The sequence below is a fragment of the Saccopteryx leptura genome, chromosome 2 (assembly GCF_036850995.1).
Source record: "Saccopteryx leptura isolate mSacLep1 chromosome 2, mSacLep1_pri_phased_curated, whole genome shotgun sequence".
Lineage (NCBI taxonomy): Eukaryota > Metazoa > Chordata > Mammalia > Chiroptera > Emballonuridae > Saccopteryx > Saccopteryx leptura.
In genome coordinates this window covers 236,608,379-236,626,529 of record NC_089504.1, presented here as the reverse complement: position 1 = coordinate 236,626,529, position 18,151 = coordinate 236,608,379, and the positions used below count along the sequence as shown (strand labels likewise).

The window sequence follows — 18,151 nt, the reverse complement described above, 5'->3', positions numbered from 1 at the left end:
CCTGGCTTAGCCCCGGGACTGCCAAGTTGACCTGTAAGTACAGACCTCTATTGTGGGAACATTGACACACAGCGTGGAAACAGCCTGTTCACTGGTCTCCCCGGCCCATTTGGAAGACCCTTGGGGATATGAACCAATCATCATTTATTTTGGATTCATTGTGCCCAGCTAGGTGCTTGGGACCTAGTAGGTGCTCAAAAAGTGTAAGCAAATGAATGATAAATCCATGCACATGCCCTTAGCACCAACTGATGGCTTGAAGTGAGCTGGAACTTTGATTTTAGGATCTCATTTCCAAAACTGTATCAATGAATGCCAGGGGAACAAGCTGGATGTCTCCACGGCAGTTCTGAAGTTCAGTGGCGAGCAGGACACATTATACCAATGTGGCCAATTTTAGGCACATTTAAAAATTTTTTTTATTTTTAAAAAAATTTTTTTACAGAGACAGGGAGAGAGTCAGAGAGAGGGATAGACAGGGACAGACAGACAGGAACGGGGAGATGAGAAGCATCAATCAATAGTTTTTCGTTGCGCATTGCAACACCTTAGTTGTTCATTGATTGCTTTCTCATATGTGCCTTGACCATGGGCCTTCAGCAGACCGAGTAACCCCTTGCTCGAGCCAGCGACCTTGGGTCTGAGCTGGTGAGCTTTTTTGCTCAAACCAGATGAGCCCGCACTCAAGCTGGCGACCTTGGGGTCTTGAACCTGGGTCTTCCTCATCCCAGTCTGACACTCTATCCACTGCGCCACCGCCTGATCAGGCTAGGCACATTTTAAATGTACACATCTGCCCTGGCCAAGTAGCTCAGTTAGTTAGAACATCTTCCCGATATGCCAAGGTTGTGGGTTCAATCCCTGGTCAGGACACATATAAGAGGCCACCAATGCATGCATAAATCAATGGAACAATGAATCAATGTTCTCTCTCTCTCTCTTCTTCCTCTCTCTAAAATCAATCAACAAATAAATATGCACATCTAAAATAGTAAAACACTTGAGCTATTGCTGAGAAAACAAAAGAACAGCATCAAGCCTGACCTGTGGTGGTGCAGTGGATAAAGTGTCGACCTGGAAGGCTGAAGTGGCTGGTTTGAAACCCTGGGCTTGCCAGGTCAAGGCACATACAAGGAGTAACTACTATGGGTTGATGCTTCCCACTCCCTCCTTCCCCACTTTCTCTCTCTCTCTCTCTCTCTCTCTCTCTCTCTATACTCTCCTCTCTCTAAAAAAAGAACAGCATCAAGGCAAAAGCATGTTCCAAGGGTTTGGGGCTTAGGATACCTGAGAATACATTCGTTATTTTGGCTCAAACTGGAAAACCAAACTATGCAAGCTCTTCATTATGCAAGCTCTTTGGGAACTTGCTTGGGAAGTCCTGGCTGGTTGGCTGGCAGAAAGGATGGCTGACTGGGGCTGTGGGTGGAAGGATGGAGGGGTGGTGGGTGCACAGAGAGTGGGGGGAGTGGATGGGCAGATGGGCAAGACGGAAAGACACATGCGCGGTAGGGATGGGCTGGTGGGGGTGAAGCTGCCAAGCTCTCCATTGGTCCCCTCTCTGTCTGCAGTCCTTGAAGATCTGCTGGCATTCTGATAGGGAACAGTGACACTAACACCCCAAAACTACCTTGCAAGAGTCACCTGCATGAAAACCTCAGGTTCTGTCCCTTTTCTTTGTCAAATAATGACACAGGACCCTAGGGCCACCCCATGTGTAAGTACATAGAGGCAGATGAGGGAACTGTGTGAGGAAGCTCCCAGAGAAACTCTCTGGGCCTCAGTTTCCTCATCTATAAAATGGGGATGCTAATTCTTGCCCCATTTTCCTGCCTCACAGTTGCCCTTCAAATAACATGTAAAACATATGTAGCATTTACACTCAACCGTCAAGAGCACAGAGCACCTTCAAGCTTCAATCCTCAGAACGTGATGGGCATTATTGCTGCTGTCATTACTTTAGTCCCATTTCGCAGTCGGTAGAGTATGGTGCAGGGAAGCTCAGAACCTTAAGTATGGTCAAATCAAGGCCCGGCACCCACACCTTTCCCCCTGCCCCACCCTGAAACTGGATGTAGATGAAGCCCATAAAATGGAGAGTGTCACTACAAGCAGAAGGATACGATCCTAAAACCAGAAACCTGTCTGTGCACCGGGAAGGAATGGCGTGGCAGCATGGAAATCAACAATGCCGACGTGCACAGTGGGCTAGGAGCACTATGTGGTCTGATCCCACGGGCAGGAAAGGCCAGAGGAGATCATGGGAAGGCCCACAAATGTCTAGGGACCACGCCATGCCAAGCTGTGGCCCTTCACTGACATAACCCAGCTGACCCAAAACCCAAGCACCTGCCACCGCTATTTTTATTTCTTGCAAACCGAACCCAAGCAACAGCTGCTGGGTGCCAGAGCAGTCATGGCCCTGGCCACAATGAACACAGGACACTGCGTGGCTCCAATAAGTGCTGGCCAGCAGCCAGATGAGGGCTTGAGAGCGAGGGAGTCATGAGAGTTTGTTTTCCAGCTCCCCCCGCCAGCATCTATACCTGCCAAGGTGTTTGAGGGGCAGAGGGGCAGAATGTCAGCATTAAGCCAGTAATCCCGGTCCCCACTGGGACTTCTCCTCCCACCAACATGACCGCCCGAGAGCTTGCTGCTGCCACTTACCATCGCTCTGGACACAGCCACTAGCTGCATTCTCCTCTGGGTCTGACAGGCGCCCACAGTGACTGAGGGAACCCAGCCCGTGCAGTGTCACCTTTCAACAGGAGGTTGGTGGCGTGCCTCAGGCCACGGGGGAGGAGTTTGGACGGCCAGTGCTCCGACAAGGGTAAGCTTTCTCCCAAGTCAGCTGTGTGGCACATGCCCTTATTTGTCACCAGCAAATAGAAACCATTTGTGAAGGTCCTTGCAAGCTCAGGTACTTAAGAGGCTATCCACGCTCTCGGGGGCTTGCCTGCCCACAGAGCCACCTCCCTCCGGCTTGCCACATTCCTGTACTTAGGCCTACTTCTCTGCTCATGCAATCACCCCCTTGCCCAACTCTGTCTCTAAAGTAAAACTCTCATGATCAAGAAAGCCCGGTGTAGACAGGAAAACCAGATTGAGGCAGCTTTCTGTTCCTACGTGGTCATCTGTCAGACACCTGCCTGGAGGGCAGGGTGAGTCTCCGCAGACCCTGTGTTTGGCCAAGTTGGGCAAATGGAAAGAAAAGCAAAAGTGTCCGGAGGAAGAGTGGGTGGTCAAGGACCCTCCGGCTGGCAGGCAATGGTGCAACGTCCTTTTGCAAATTCACAGATAATTAAGGTGATAGGCACAACCACGTGAGGCTGCCAGGGCGTTCAAAGTGGACTGGTGGCTATCTTAACCTGTACCCCGGCCCAAGGGGCCAGGGGTGTCACAGGTCAGTATTTCCCAAAAAGCCGCATGCTCCAACCTACAGCCTGAAACAGGGAACACTTGGCAAGTCCGGTGTCCCTGTTTTATAGATGAACAGAGGCCAGAGATGGCATATGAAATTAATGACAGCCACGCCCAGCACCAAGGTCCCAGCTTCAGGCCAGGGCTCCTTCTCTATGGAGGCATCAATCACAGCAAATCCCTCTCTCCTTGGGCACCCTGGAAACTGACCTGCGTTGCCATCTCAGCTCTGCCACCCACAAGCAGGGTGAGGCTCAGGCAAGTTCAATATCCTCTCCAAGCCTCAGGTGGCTCATCTGCAAAGTAGGATTAGGACAAGCCTGAGACAGAGCTGTCGGGAGTTTGCTGTGATCACCTACACGGGGCACTGAGCGTCACTCATCTTAGCAACCGCTGTGTCCTTCTCAAGGAATGAACTTATATTTGGCTAACAGGCATCAAGCCACTGGTCAGGCATGAGGTCACTCTCTAAGGATCGGCCAGCCCAGATGGGACAGGCAGCTCCTCATATTAGAGACATTCCCAGGACTCACTTCTGCTTCTCAGGCTCCAGCCATGAGCAGCTTGGGGAGGGATGTTACAAGGGGGGCACTTCCCCAAAGGAGAGAAATCTCTGGGGCTTCAGCATGATCCTGACTGGACTAACTCCTCATGTGTCCCCTGATCCAACAGGGACGTTCCCAAGGACTGTGTCTTGACTATATTCCCTAGGTTGTATTATATATATCCTGTGACTTTTCTTTTGTGTGTGTGAGAGAGGGACAGACAGACAGGAAGGGAGAGAGATGAGAAGCATCAATTTTCATTGCACACCTTAGTTGTTCATTGATTGCTTTCTCATATGTGCCTTCACCAGGGGTCTCCTGCCAAGCCAGTGACCCCTTGCTCAAGCCAGGGACCTTAGGCTTCAAGCCAGCGACCATTGGGCCATGTCTATAATCCCATGCTCAGCCAGGTACCCTGTGCTCAAGCTGGTGAGCTCGCGCTCAAGCTGGCAACCTCAGGGTTTCAAACCTGGGTCCTCTGGGTCCCAGTCCGATGCTCTACCCACTGCACCACTGCCTGGTCAGGCCCTGTGACTATTTTTGTTTTAAAATTCTTTAAAAGATTTTATTTCTTCATTTTAGAGAGGAGAGAGAGAGAGAGGGAGAGAAAGAGTAGAAGAGAGAGAGAAGTGGGGGAGTAGGAAGCATCAACTCCCATATGTGCTTAACCAGGCAAGCCCAGGGTTTTGAACCAGCAACCTCAGCATTCCAAGTCGGCGCTTTATCTACTGTGTCTCCATAGGTCAGGCCATCACAGCTCTTAAAACATTTTAATCCAGGCTTGCTGATGGCAGTGTGTGGCAAAGACTGCCTTGCAAGGCCAGATTTAGGCACTTTCTTCTGGCAAGAGGCAAACAGCAACCAAAGTGCCCTTAAGCCAAAGATGAGAAAAAGCAGTGAACATGATGAACTGTGACTACTTTGTAACTACTTTTTTCACCCAGTTCCCCAACCCCCATCCTCTCTGGCAACCGTCAGTCTGTCCTCTGTGTTTATCAGTCTCTGTTTTTTTTTTTTGTATTTATTTATTTTTACAGAGACAGAGTCAGAGAGAGGGATAGACAGACAGGAACAGAGAGATGGAAACATCAATCATTAGTTTTTCGTTGTGACATCTTAGTTGTTCACTGATTGCTTTTTCATATTGCCTTGACGGGGGGGGGGGGGGCTACAGCAGACTGAGTAACCCCTCGCTCAAGCCAGCAACGTTGGGTCTAAGCTGGTGAGCTTTGCTCAAACCAGATGAGCCCGTGCTCAAACTTGTAACCTCGGGGTCTTGAACCTGGGTCCTCTGCATCCCAGTCCAACGCTCTGTCCACTGCGCCACCGCCTGGTCAGGCTATCAGTCTCTTTGTTTTGATTGTTCATTTATTTTGTTCTTTAGATTCCACATACCAGTGAAACCATATGGTATTTGTCTTTCTCAGTCTGGCTCATTTCACTTATACCCTTTAGGTCCACCTATGCTGTTGCAAATGGTAAGATTTCATTCTTTTTGATGGCTGAGTAATATTCCATTGTATATATGTACCACAACTCTTTGATCCACTCGTCTACTAGAAAAGGGTTGCTTCCATTTCTTGACTATTATAAATAATGCTGCAATAAACATAACTGTTCATATATTCTTTTGCATTAAGTATTTTGAGTTTCTTATTTTTTAAGTTGTTTTTTTTTAAATTTTTTAAAAAAATTCATTGTAGAGAGGAGAGAGAGAGAGAGAGAAAGGGGGGGAGGAGCAGGAAGCATCAATTCCCATATGTGCCTTGGCCAGACAAGTGCAGATTTCGAACCCGCGACCTCAGCATTCCAGGTCGACGCTTTATCCACTGCGCCACCACAGGTCAGGCCTTAAGTTGTTTTTTATAAGTTTTTTTTAAATTTTTATTTTACAGAGACAGAGAGAGAGATAGATAGGGACAGACAGGAATGGAGAGAGATGAGAAGCCTCAATCATCAGTTTTTCGTTGCAACACCTTAGTTGTTCATTGATTGCTTTCTCATATGTGCCTTGACCGTGGAGCTACAGCAGACCGAGTAACCCCTTGCTCCAGCCAGCAACCTTGGGTCCAAACTGGTAAGCTTTTGCTCAAACCAGATGAGCCTGCGCTTACGCTGGTGACCTCGGGGTCTTGAACCTGGGTCCTCTGCATCCCAGTCCGAAGCTCTATCCACTGCACCACTGCCTGGTCAGGCAAGTATTTTGAGTTTCTTCAGATATAAACCCAAAAGTGGAGTTGTTAGATCATAAGACAGTTCCATTTTTAATTTTTTTGAGGAACCTCTATACCAGTGGTTCTCAACCTTTCTAATGCCGTGACCCCGCAATACAGTTCCTCATGTTGCGGTGACCCCAAACCAAAAAATAATTTTGGTGGCTACTTCATAACTGTAATTTTGCTACAGTTATGATTCGGAATGTAAATACCTGATATGCATTATGTATTCTCATTGCCTCTCCGCCTCCTAGGCTTCTGTCCTCTGGCGCTTGCTGCACCTGCCCAATGATGACGTCAGCAAGCGCCAGACACACGTAATGTGCTGCTATGGATGAGCAGCAGCGCTGCTATGGACTGTGGAGCTCCCCCCCCCCCCCTTAGGCCCCGATGGATGATGTAATCACATCTGCGCATGACCGCAGGCATTCAGTTTGGAACGCCCGTCCATAATGGCGTGCATTCAAGTTGAAGAGCGCTGCTGCAGACGGTAGCGTGGCTTCTTAGCGGCTAAAGCCATCGGAAATATGTATTTTCCGATGGCTTTAGGCGACCCCTGTGTTTTGGTCATTTGACCCCTGCCGGGGTCGCGACCCACAGGTTGAGAACCGCTGCTCTATACTCTTTTCAACAGTGGCTGCACCAGTCCGCATTCCTACCAACAGCGCAGAAGGGTTCCCTTTTCAGAGACAGGATTTTTTTAATGCCCACACAGAGGTTAAAGAAGGGAAGAAAGGAAACATTAGTAGTGCCGCAGGGAATAGGAAGTGATTCCTAATAAGTCATAGGGAGTGTTTTTCTGCATTGTTAGTTTCTATTGAGCATGCAGCTGTCACCACCAGAGTGTTACAGGCTTTATATGTGTGATCTCAGCTTCTCCCTCTGCATAGGTACCATTTCTCATCCCATCATAGGAGAGGAAACAGGCCCTGCCACTCCCCAAGTTCATGTTTAGGACCCAGGTGACCTCACGTGGAAGCCCACACTCCTCATCCTCATGCTTTCTTACTCTATGTGTACAATTTCCCTCCATAGATCTCTGAGAAAAGTCCGTCAGCAGAACTGAGATGTGGCTGTCACGATATACGGCTTGGCTTCTTAGAGCCGCAGGCTTGTATTTAATTCTGTGTTCTGTGTCCACTCTTTTTTTTTTTTTCTTTTTTACAGAGACAGAGAGAGAGTCAGACAGGGTTAGACAGACAGAAACGGAGAGATGAGAAGCATCAATCAGTTTTTCTCTCTTTTTTTTTTTTGTTTTTTTGAAGCTGGAAACGGGGAGAGACAGTCAGACAGACTCCCGCATGCGCCCGACCAGGATCCACCCGGCACGCCCACCAGGGGCTACGCTCTGCCCACCAGGGGGCGATGCTCTGCCCCTCCAGGGCGTCACTCTGCCGACCAGAGCCACTCCAGCGCCTGGGGCAGAGGCCAAGGAGCCATCCCCAGCACCCGGGCCATCTTTGCTCCAATGGAGCCTTGGCTGCGGGAGGGGAGGAGAGAGACAGAGAGGAAGGAGGGGGTGGGGGTGGAGAAGCAAATGGGCGCTTCTCCTATGTGCCCTGGCCGGGAATTGAACCCAGGTCCCCCGCACGCCAGGCCAACGCTCTACCGCTGAGCCAACCGGCCAGGGCCGCATCAATCAGTTTTGCATTGCGCATTGCGACACCTTAGTTGTTCATTGATTGCTTTCTCATATGTGCCTTGACCATGGGCCTTCAGCAGACCCAGTAACCCCTTGCTGGAGCCAGCGACCTTGGGTCCAAGCTGGTGAGCATTTTGCTCAAACCAGATGAGCCCACGCTCAAGCTAGTGAGCTCGGGATCTCGAACCTGGGTCCTCCGCATCCCAGTCCGACGCTCTATCCACTGCGCCACCGCCTGGTCAGGCATTTGTGTCCACTCTTGAAGAACAAAAATGCAACCAAGAAATAAATAACAAAAGCACTTCTCTAGATCTGGGGTTCTTCTCTGGGAGAGGCTTTGGGGGAGACAGGGAAGCTCTGTCCAAATAAAGAACAAGCCTTTCAAATCAATATCTAGCCACTAGAATACCGGAATCAGGAAGAAGGAACAGCACAATGACATGGAGACTAACAATGCCAGATGTGCACAGTCGTCTAGGAAAAGCCACATCTGGAAGGCAGTTTGGAGAGAACTACTTTCAGGGGTGGAGATGAGCGTGAGGGAGAGGTAAGAGACGGAGACATCTGCTCTGGGGCTTTGAAGGCTGCATAGGAGTTCACCAGCTTGCTAAGGAAGCAGGACATCTCAAGCAGAATTTGCTCTTAGCACGATGCTAGACAGTGTTAATAATTCTACTGGAGAGATGAGGGTAGGTGGAGGTGGGCAAAGGGAAGCAAATAGGACAGAAGGAAATTTTGCTTGAGACAATGGGCGCACAATGCAGTATGCAGATGATGTTTTACTGAGTTGCATGCTTGGAACCTGTATGGCGTTGTGAGCCAATATCATCCCAATAAATTCAATTAAAAATATATAATGTAAGATAATAGAATTTTAAAACATAATTCTATTGGTTAAACATGGGGACTCTGCCAAAGGTACTAAGCCAAGATCAGTGATTAGCAAATTGGTTCTATTGTGAAGGATAATCATTTGTTCTCGGAAATACTTTGCATCTGAAGCTATGTGTCAACCTTCAGGTGATGGTGGAGAGAGGTATACCTCCTTACAAACTCTCAGACTGTAGAAGGCACCCACCTTAGTAACCTAAGAACCTTGCCTTTCCCTGCGACTGTGAGCAAGGGTGCTGATGCAATGTCACACTTCCTTACCCCAGAGGACAAATGCTCGTGGAGAGCAACAAAATGGCAACCTTCACCTCTAGAAAGAGACTCAGCTCTCTGTTACTCCCAAACTACCAGCACTAACTAAAGCGCCCTATCCTAATAGTGACAACACCTTCACTGTAACAAGCATCTTGCATCCAAAAATTTCAATTTTGCTTACTCCACGCAGCAGAACCAGCAGGATAGTATTATTCTTATCCATTAACATTATTATCATCCAATTTCACAAATCAGGCATGAAAAAACCCAATGCCTAGAGAGAGGAGGTGAGTTGCTCAAAGTCACACAGCTTGGAGGGACATGAAATTCAAACCTGTTCTGCTTGACTCTAAAGCCTAGATTTGTAACAGAGGGAGGTGAGCAAGCTGTTGACTCAACTGATTAACTGGCAACCCTCTTAAATGGGTAATCTGCTCTGGCAGGGTAGCTTAGTTGGTTAGAGCATTGTCCTGACGCAAAGGCTACAGGTTCAATCCCAGACAGGGCACACACAAGAATCAACCAATGAATGCACAAACTAATGGAACAGCAAATCAGTATTCTTTTCTCTCTCTCTCTCCCTTTCTCTCTCTCTCCCCCAAATCAATCAATAACAAAAAAAATTTTTTTAATGGGTGGAATCAGAAACACAAAAATAAGACCCAAGCAGAGTCAGCAGTTCTCAAACTTAATACATTTCTCAGCATCTGGGTCTTTGGAGACTGCCAGCAAATGCTGTTGAATAAGCATAAAATGTCAACAGCCCTGTGCTTTTGTGCCAAACCACTTGATTTTAGAGGCCAGCCAGGTACAGGCAGTTGCAGGGACCACCAATCTGGGAACAACTCTATAGAGGAAAACACATTTGAGAAAAGTCTGTGAATTTCAGAAAAAGGCTCAAATTACCAAAAGTCCCAGAGTCTTCCAGCAGTGTTGACCTAGAAAGGTGCACTTTGGCAGTGCCTGGCACACACTAGGTGCTCAATTAATGCCTCTGAGCCAAAGTGAACTTTTGATGGAGGTTGATCTGTCAGCCCAGGCAAAACAGGCCCAAATGGTTCCAGACCAGACCAGACCAGCCCCTGCCTTGGAGAAATGTAAGAGGAACGGGTCTCCTACCTCCAGTGGAAAATTTGTTACACCATCTCAAAGGCTAATCTGGTGCATCTGTTCCACTAGCGTCTCACTTGAGTCATCCTTGCAGAAACTGCTGAAGTGGACTGTCCCCCACACACGCAGTCCTGGTCCCCTGCCACCTTTGCAGATGGAATTCCATCCTCCTTCCCCTCTATCCCTTCTGTGCTGGGAACCTGCCTTCTTCAGCCATTCATTCAGCGGCGGGTATTTCCCTGAGCACCTGCCAGGCCTGGTGTGGGCTTGGGGACACAGAGCAGACAGCACAGGGATGGCCCTGCTCTAGTAGGTTCACCCTCTCACTGCCTAGGACCACAGATGAACGTAAGGGCACAGCCTGGAGAATTGTCTCAAAGGGGAAGCCCGTGCCAAGCATGGAAGAGGGACCCAGCCTTGGTCTGCGAGGGGAGGGGAGGTGTTCTCAAAGCAGGATGCTTCTGCTGAGTCCAGGAGTGTGGCTCAGACAGAAGGAGGTGCCGGGCAGGAGGTGGAGGAAATGTTGGAAGCCGATGGAGCAGGATATCTCACAAGCGTGGAACCACAGCCCCCTGCCCACCCTGCATGGGTTATCATTCCAAACAGGAAGGTCCCAAGAGCCCCACTATGTCGGAAGTGTGGCAATAGGAGACCACAGCTTTCCTGAGAACAGAGTGGGAGAGCCTGCGAAGGGGGGCATTTCCAACAACAAGTTATTCCTGTTACTACTGGAGCCCGCAACTCATTTACTTCCAAATAGAAAGGAGAGTGTGCTCAGGGTTGTCCTGCAATGTCACTCTCACCTATGATTTAATCCGATTTAAAAACCTGGAGAAACCTCAGTGAGTCCAACAGGAGTGGCCCTAAAACCCAGGCTACCTGAAGAGTGGGGCTCGGTCTCTGAGTCCCGGAGCATGTGAGGGTGTTCGGGGTGCTGGGACCCAGAGAGGCTAAGAGCAGCTCTTCTGCTGTGGGGCTGACCTGATTGGAGACTCTGCTGTTTGTCATCTGATTGACCTGAGCCTGTCACGGAAGTTCTCTGAACTTTGACTTCCTGGTCTGTGTAATCGAGTAAATACCCGCCCCCCCCCCCCCCCCAGCCCAGGAAAGTCTTAGCGTGTAACCACCTGGCATGTGCCAAGTCTCAATAATTGAGACCTTGAGTTACCTGCTGTGCCCGCCTGGTCTGGCCAGTACAAGGAGTCCTGGACTCCAAGAATAAAGGAACATGGCCTCTTACTCTATGGTGATGAGTTTACTGTTAGAACAGAACCGGATCTGTGCATGAAGTTTGCAGACAAAATGTGAGATTTTTGACCGCACTTCCAGGCCTGCCCCGGCACAGAGGCACTCGTCCCTGAAGTTCAGGGTTCCTGAGTTAAAACCTCAGAAGCATTATTAGAAGAAGGGACCCCAAAGTTATTACAGGAATAAGTTTCAGAAAACCTCCATTTCAGAAGATTGAAATGTTTATTTCACCATAAAGATTGAGTATCACGTGTAATTTTTTTTTTTAATTTTAGAGAGGAGAGAGAGAGAGAGAGAGAGAGAGAAGGGGTAGGGAGGAGCAGGAAGCATCAACTCCCATATGCGCCTTGACCAGGCAAGCCCAGGATTTTGAACAGGCGACCTCAGCGTTTCCAGGTCGAGGTTTTACCCACTGCGCCACCACAGGTAAGGCACGTGTAATTTAATACTCGCATCTCTACCTCAGATCTAAAGGTGATCAAAGTAGGAGAGGATTTACCTGAGCAGGAGCAAATAAAACTGCTTTCATAGACATAAAATGCCTTCTCTGAGCTTCTCAAATACAGGGCATGTTTGCACTTCTAACCACCTGGCTTAGAACTGGCTGGGTCTCTCCAAGCAGAACTTGGAGTGGTCAATAAAGAGATCATATTTTACCCAGGCTGGTTAGCTCAGTCGGTTAGAGCACTGCTCTAAAACACAATAAGGTTGCGGGTTCGATCCCCGATCAGGGCACATAGGGAAAGCAACCAATGAATGCACAACTAAGTAGAACAACAATACAATTGCTTCTCTCTCTCTCTCCCTTCCTCTCTCTGTCTCTCTAAAATCAATAAAATTTTTAAATGCTAAAAAAAAAAAAAAAAAGAAAAAGAAATCACATGTTGTCAAGATCTCCCAAGACACTGTTAGAAGAAAAGCATTGAAAAAACATTATGCCTCGCAGTTTTTAAATGGAAAGACCTGCTTCCTGGGAAGTTCCCTCAGTTCTGGGCAACACTGGGTGGTGGGTCACTCTACCTGTGGGAAAGCCCGTTCATATTGAAATAATAATAATGACCAGTGTGAAAGATATAGTTATGTACCAGGTAAATGCAAAGAACAAGAGGTCTTTGGGAAATAAGGTGGGAAGTTTTACACCAACCAAACCGCACAGCAGCTCCCTCAAGGAGGAGGAACAGATGGACGGTACAAGAGACCTCCCATTTTCCTCTGGGCTGCTTCCGTCTTTTACTTTGTAACACGACTTTTAAAAATTAGAGAAAACCATGTCCTTCTAGCAACACCAAAACACTGTGAGTGCTTTACTCTTAAAGTTTGCTTTTTTAAAAATCGAGCAAGTTTGCCCTGGCTAGATAGTTTGGTAGGTTGGAGCTTCATCTGGAAGCACAGAGGTTGCTGGTTTGATCCCCAGTCAGAGCACCTACAGAAATAGATCGATGTTCCTGTCTCTCTTCCTCTTACTTCCTCTCTCTAAAATTAATAAATAAAAATTTTAAATAAATAATAAATGAAAACTGAGCTAGTTTGAGAAACAGAATAGTTTTTTTCTTGAGACAAGTTTTTGAGGAAAAACATCACAGAACTGCCTTCTAGTTAAATGAAAAACCTAAAGCATTCGGGTTTTAGGGAGCCCCAGCAACATAACCATTTATAGAAGCAAAGAAAGACACTTCTCCTTCATCTGTTACATTCAGAGCCCTCAGGGTCAGCATCTGGCATCTGGCAAACAGGACAGGAAGCTCTGTCCCCCTAGAAAGCTGGAGAGCTCATGTGCAGGTATCACTATGCTCTGAATCCCGTTCCCTTGGATGCTGGCTTTAGGCCCCTGACCCCAGGGAGGGGCGAGCTCACTTACCACTTTTCTCTCCGCCTTTTGTTTTCCCATGTTCTCTCAACTGTGCACTCAGGAGGACGTTGTCCAGGTTCCTTGTTTGCAGGAGGGCTCGTCTCTAAGCCGGCTCTCTGCTCCCTGCAATGACTGTAAATGTAACTTTTAGATTAACTGGCCCTGGCCAGTTTAAAAATATCCCGGGTGCACTTAACCTTTAAGGCACCAAAGAGCAATGACAACCCAGGCAAAGTGCTCAAGGATCTCGCAGCCAAGCCTTTTCACGGTGTTTTCCTCCTTTCAATCCCCTAACTTGCTTTATTTCAAAATTCTCAGACACCTAAGCCACGGGGTATCTAAAGTCCAAGTTGTCGTAAGCAATACAAAGTCATGTCGGCCCTCCTCTGACATGCTGAAAAATCAACCGCACACAGGTCATCTGAGAAATGGCATCTGGAACAAGCTCCCAGTGAATGGGCTCAGGTGATCACTAGCAAAAGATCACCTGGCTTCTCTCCCTCCCTCCTCACCCCCGGTGAGATTTTGGTAAAACCTTCTCAACGCAAACACCACACAGGGAAATGTTCCTATTTCTGGGACTTGGGGGAAGACAATACCAAAAGAGCTCCATTCCCACGTGGGGTCGCTGGGCTGGCTCTCTGTGAGGGCTGGGAGGGGAAACCCAGCAGGCTGGGCTCTTACAGAATGTTCTGCCCTGTGGGGAGGGCTGGCAGCATGTGGGACAAAGGTCACCTCCAGGTCCAAACAAGAGCGGGTGGCAAGAAAGCAGAGGCCACACAAAAAGGCACTGTGCTCCAGTAAACCAGGATGCAAGAGGGCTGAATTTATGCAAAAACAGTTGACATGGTGTCCGTGCCAGGTGCAGCCTTCACGCTGCTGGAGGAGCCATTACTGTTGGTGGGCTTATTTGCCAAGAGGGAAGTCATCCAACAGTGGACTTGGGGGAATTTTCTCCACTGGACTGATAAGTAGGAATGCACTTCTTGTCTGCCTCCTGTGTCCTCTTGAAGCCTTGGTATCATCAGCTGTCTGTCACCTGAAAGAGTGCCACATTTGTTTTAAGGAGTCGAGGATGAAACAATACAGGTGGAGGGCTTAGCACAGGGGTCCCCAAACTATGACCCGTGGGCTGCATGTGGCCGCCTGAGGCCATTTATCCAGCCCCTGCCGCACTTTCATTGGTGGTCAGTGATCTGCAATCCTGTGCTCCTGGAGTACTGTATGTGGCAGCGCCATAAAGCACGGCATCGCTCAGTACAGTATGTACTACTTCCGGTGATGCGGGATGCACGCGTCATGGCTCCGGAAGCGCGTCATATCACTTGTTACGGCTAGCAGTGACAAATGTGGAACCAGACATTGACCATCTCATTAGCCAAAAGCCGGCCCATAGTTCCCATTGAAATACTGGTCAGTTTGTTGATTTAAATTTACTTGTTCTTTATTTTAAATATTGTATTTGTTCCTGTTTGTTTTTTTACTTTAAAATAAGATATGTGCAGTGTGCATAGGGATTTGTTCATAGTTTTTTGATAGTCCGGCCCTCCAATGGTCTGAGGGACAGTGAACTGGCCCCCTGTGTAAAAAATTTGGGGACCCCTGGTTAGCACAATGCCTGCCTAGTTTGACTCCTGGATAATCAGCAACCCCTGTGACTGATTAGATTATTTATTGAGACTTCACTTTCCAGCTCATTCAATCCTTTTAAAGAGACACCCCCTCAAACTACAGACACATCCTCCCATGATTCCTGGAAGAGCCATCTGTGAGTCAAAAAAAAAAAATGTAAAGCCCATTTAAAATTGCTCTGGATGACAGCAAATAATTAGGATCTGGGCAGAGTGTCATGACACGGCTATTGGGCTTCAAAACCAGGGGGACATGGGGCTAATCCTAGCCTTTACCTGCGGCTCTGGACAAACGGGCAAGTCAGTTTCCTCACCCAATTGCTTCACCGTATGGGGCAGAAAATGAAATGAAATTACAGTGTGTTTCGAGCATAGTGCCTTGCATAGCACCAGGTACTTAGTAATAAAATCTAATGAAACTTCTTACTTTCAAAAGGACTAGAAACCCTCCCCACTCTCTCTCTACACACACACACGCACACGCACACACATGCACACGCACATGCACGCTCAGATAAAAAACTCTTTCTGGTGGCTCAGCTCTCGCGACACTTTCTTTAAGCCAAAGGTATTTTCTAGAAGACTATGGAAGGCTTGTAACCAAAGTTATTCACAAACTTTTCCCTCCAAACGTTAGAACATTAATAAAAAAAATACATTTCTTCAAACAGATTCAGAAAGTCATATTTATCTAGTTTGCCCAAACAAGAAAAAAAAATCAACTGACCACGTGGTCTAAGGAAACAGGGCTTTGGGAAAGAAGTTGCCAGTCCTGCCGCAAACTGGACACTTTATAAACATGCCTGTCTCCTCTCCCCTTCCTCCTCCTCCTCCTCCTCAAATCCCATTAAATCAGAGTTTCTGGGAGTCAGCCCGGCATTAATATTTATTTTAAGGTTTCCCCCAGGTGACTCCATAGTGAGGCTTGAGGAACACTAATTGCTTCTTTGAAGCCCCCAGATACCCATCACCCCAAATATGAGGACAAAGGAAATACACAATTTAGCAGCAAAGAATGCAAGGTATTGATCTCCTGGCCTGCCCCACTCACCAATATCTGTATTTCCAAAGCATACTTCAAAAATTTAAAAACTGGTTCCAAATGAGATAATCAATCAGCAACTTTAGGCTGTAAGACCCAGATTAAAACTGTCAAGGCCCTAAATAGGGAAAGCGGCCATTTCTAGCAGGTATCCATTCCCACTTTTTCTCAGACTGAGTCACCACCAGTCTACATGGCAGGACCCTCCAAAGTATCCCAGAGCCCACACCTAAGGCGTGACAAAGACAAAAGCCACTGCCACACACAGACACACAAAATGTTGGCTTCTCTGATCCAAAACCCTTTTTAAGACTTTATCCCAGGAGCAAACCAAAGCAAAGTGAATTTTGAAAGGCAGAAAATGTATTATCTTATTTAATAAGGGATGTCTATTAACATGCTGAAGTCTAAGAAAAGAACAACTCATATTCCCCTACCTTGCCCCACTGGACTCCGATCAGATAAGTCGTTCCACTGATTATTTTATAACTTGGGGTTCCAAGTTATAACACTGCATAACTTCCTTGTGTTTCCAAAAGCCCTCAGTGGATATACTCTTCTCCTTACCCTAGATGGGAGGAGACAGGAATAATTTTTGGCCAGGTTCTCACATGCTCCCACAGAGCCACAAACTTCCCAGACAGTGGGAGGACACAGCAGCTGGGCTCTGTGTCTGCCGGTGTGTCTAGGAGCACCCGGAACAGGGCTCTGCAAACTATGGCCCCCGTTTTCCTATGGCTCCCGAATGAACAGTGGTTTTTATCTTGTTAAATGCTTGAGAGAAAATAAACAAGATTTCATGGCACGTGCAAATCATATTAAATTCCGATTTCAGCATCCATAAACTTTTATTGGAACACAGCCACACCTGTTCACTTTCATTTTGCACGTGGCTGTTTTCTCTGTAAGAGTTGTTCCCAGAGAGGATGACTGTGCCAAGCTTAAGTATTTACTATCTGTCCCTTTACAGAAAAAATATGCTGACCCCTGACCTAAAGGGCCAAGGTTGCCTTTCATTTTGGTATACCCAGTGCTAGAATTGCAACAAATCTGGAAACAGGAAAAAGTTTACAACTACATAGCTAGCTAAAAGTTCATCACAATGAGCCTTGTTCCTAAAAGATCAGTGATTAAACTCATAGTATTTGGGGGTTGGGGGAGGGAGTCATAGACCGTTTAAGATGCTGCTCTGTGTTGTGTTTAAAGTATCTCTATACTCTGAAGATTCAGTATGGTTTTTAAAGTGAGTTTGCTTTTGAATTCTTTACGGCAACTTAGACCTTACTGCTCCCTCTCTGCTTACAGCACTACATTGGGAGAGAAGTGTCAAAACCTGACACAGAAATATTAACCCCCTCATTTCTCCCTCGGATAAGGGAACCCATTGTAATGCTGAGGGGAGGAGGGCCCCTCAGTTACCAGATGACAAATGAAGAATGTCTTTGTTCTGTCTTCCTTCTGTGAAAGCCGGCCGGCTGATGGTAGAACGTTGGACCACAAGCCCTTCAAACATAAAACTAAGCCTCAGAGGGAGGGCAATACTGTATTCTCAAGCGCAAGGAAGATTCCAACTCCTTGATTGCATAAGAAACGTTGGTGCTGGTCTAGCAGTCCCCACTACAGCCATCCTTTCTAAGCCTCTTAAATGCAGGCACGTGTTACCAATCCTTTCTGATCCCTTCTACTTCCTTCATCTGTACCAGGGGCGTCCATCCAGCCTTTCATCTTGATAGGCCACCTCGCCAACTCCAGCCAAGTGCTGGCAGGTCAGAGGGCCATCGCAGCGTTTTCCCAGAGTCCTGGCCTTACACCTCAACTCCGGATTCCCTGGAAAGCCTGCAAATGCTAGCAGAGGGAGGTGGGGAAGCTCCCCTTGCACTGTCCCAGGGTTTGGCAGGACACTGCCTGTGACAGGCACACCACGATCCCGGCAGAAATGTTTTCCAGCCGATCCCTAATTTTTGGCCCCGTTAAGGTCTCAGCAGACCCAGTCCCCGTCTAGCCTCCACACAGGGTTCGGAGCCTCAGCTCCAGGCTGGAATCCGGCCCGACTTGGAGACCCCCGGCTGCTCCCCAGTTCGCACCCCTCCCTGGAACCCCGCCCAGCGCTTACCAAAGCGGAGGGGTGGGCAGCTCCATCGGGGCGGAGGGAGGGGGGAGGGCTGAGGAAGCGAGGGCAGCGCGGAGGCGGCCCTTCCTGCCCACAATGGTTGCCATGGCGACCACAGCCCAAGGGCGGCGCAAGAGCGTCCGCAGATGCCGATGCCTAGTCCCAGAAGGATCTGACCGGTTGAAGGGCACG

At 48.0% G+C, this 18,151-nt stretch overlaps 1 protein-coding gene across 4 annotated transcripts in view; it reads right to left on the bottom strand.

Moving 5' to 3' along the window:
* ACACB (acetyl-CoA carboxylase beta) overlaps positions 1 to 18,105 on the bottom strand; it is a 115,879-nt gene extending 97,774 nt beyond the window's left edge. For 2 of the 4 annotated variants that reach the window (XM_066370699.1, XM_066370695.1), the window contains exons 1-3: positions 17,963 to 18,105; positions 16,287 to 16,417; positions 13,186 to 14,215 (exon numbers count right to left, since the gene is read on the bottom strand). The gene's annotated coding sequence lies outside the window, so the exon portion shown is untranslated. Of the gene's footprint in view, positions 1 to 2,667; positions 2,758 to 13,185; positions 14,216 to 16,286; positions 16,418 to 17,962 lie in introns of those variants that run through there. The other 2 variants (XM_066370697.1, XM_066370698.1) reach the window with 2 other exon arrangements.
* Positions 18,106 to 18,151: the final 46 nt, after the last annotated feature.